This window comes from Balaenoptera borealis, assembly GCF_965194805.1.
Source record: "Balaenoptera borealis genome assembly, chromosome: 9".
NCBI lineage: Eukaryota > Metazoa > Chordata > Mammalia > Artiodactyla > Balaenopteridae > Balaenoptera > Balaenoptera borealis.
The window spans coordinates 4,785,383-4,787,053 of record NC_138873.1 but is presented as its reverse complement, the minus strand read 5'-3'; the positions used below and the strand labels follow the sequence as shown (position 1 = coordinate 4,787,053).

Sequence of the window (1,671 nt, the reverse complement as noted above, 5' to 3'; positions counted from 1 at the left end):
CTCTACTGCTTTTACTACCACTACTGCTACTCCTACTATTACTACCACTACAATTACTACTAGTATTGATGTTATTACCCTTACTGTTACTACTACTAGTGTGTTATTACTATGATTACTACCACTTATATTACTCTTATTACTACCACTGTTGCTACCATGATTGATGTTGCTACTATGATTATTACTACTTCTATTACTGTTACTACTACTGTTACTACTCCACCACTGTTTTAGTCCTGCCAAACTATATGCTCTTTGACACATTACTTAATCTACTTGTGTTTCTCCCTCCCCTGTTAAATTGGAAGTAGATACATGTTTCTGTCTGCAAGGTGGCAATAAGCACATTATAAAAACAAAACAAAACAAAAAAGGTAGAAGAGATCAGTATACAAATATTTGGGGGAATGCTATTTTAAACAAAGTTTGCATGTAGACGAATTTCCCTTTAATGTTTAATATGCATGATGAATCTCTAAGTGTATGCACCAAATTTATTTTGCTGCAAAATACTTTTTTGTGTGTGTTTCTCAGTATTAATGAAACCAATTTCTCAGAAGGAACACCTCTTGTTCTGGTGAACAGATTTTTTTCCCTTAGTATTGAACTACATGATTTCCTAAGAACTTTCCATCTTTAATGTTCTATGATTCCATGTGTCTTAAAATCTCCTGGTACCAGGGTGACCACATATCCCAGTGTGTGTGAGATAAGTTAATTATTTATAGTGCTCTCTTTTACTTCAAAATGTTTCCCACTTTGAACAATAAACGCCCTGGTCATCTTACCTAATACAGTGGTCTTACCTCATTCCCATGGAGATGGCTTAGCACATTGCTTCAGTTGCCCGCAGAGATCCCTGATGCAAGCCCCTCATTGAATATTAAATAATGGGAACATTTCCCTTCCCCTAACATCACCTCCTCTCAGCTGATCACCTCCAATTACTTTTGTGTGATTCTCCGTCTTGAAAGGGAACAATGAACAGGGTTCTATTCATTAGCTCTGGGCAGAGCAGCAAGTGTTGAGTGTCTCTTGGGCTCCTAGTCCTGTGAGAGTTGCTATGAGACATGTTAAAAAAATATGAGGCATGATCTTTGCCTTTAAAGGGCTCAAAACCTAACAACATGATGGGGGGGGTGCATGTGTTTGGCAAAGCATTTGATGATGCAATGAATTCATAAATTAACAAACAATCCCCATAATTATTACTAAGACAAGCCAATCATATTTATCATCTCTGCTTTTGGTTTTTTTTTTAACATATGCAGCAATAATCTGAATAAGAGTGCATTAATTGGATCATAGCTAATTAGATCCTGAACTTCCATATTTAATTTGTGACATTGGTTTGATATTAGCTATTCTCTTTTCCTTCTTTTCACCTTCCATCTTTCCCCTGTTTCACATGGCAACAATTCACCTGGTCTCAAAAGGAGGGTGATACAGCCTAGACAAAACGGGAAATTTACTTTCTGGGTGGATTTTTGAGACAAGTAACAGAAACAACAGCCTGAAAGCCAAACTGACTTTGATTGATAAGAACTAGACTTTACTGATAAAATAATAAAAGATTTCTGGGGAATAAAGCAGGTGGGGTTTGAATATGAAGAACTAAGCTTAGGGACTTCCCTGGCGGTCCAGTTGTTAAGACTCTGCACTCTCATC

At 36.9% G+C, this 1,671-nt stretch overlaps 2 long non-coding RNA genes across 2 annotated transcripts in view; one reads left to right on the top strand and one right to left on the bottom strand.

Annotated features, from left to right (window-relative positions):
- The window catches only part of LOC309634529, a 33,302-nt gene extending 31,679 nt beyond the window's left edge, over positions 1 to 1,623 (bottom strand). The window contains exon 1 of the long non-coding RNA XR_014248184.1: positions 111 to 1,623. This is a non-coding gene — a long non-coding RNA (uncharacterized lncRNA). The remainder of the gene's footprint in view (positions 1 to 110) is intronic.
- LOC309634521 overlaps positions 1 to 1,671 on the top strand; it is a 170,735-nt gene that overhangs the window by 134,107 nt on the left and 34,957 nt on the right. The gene's annotated exons all lie outside the window — the stretch shown is intronic.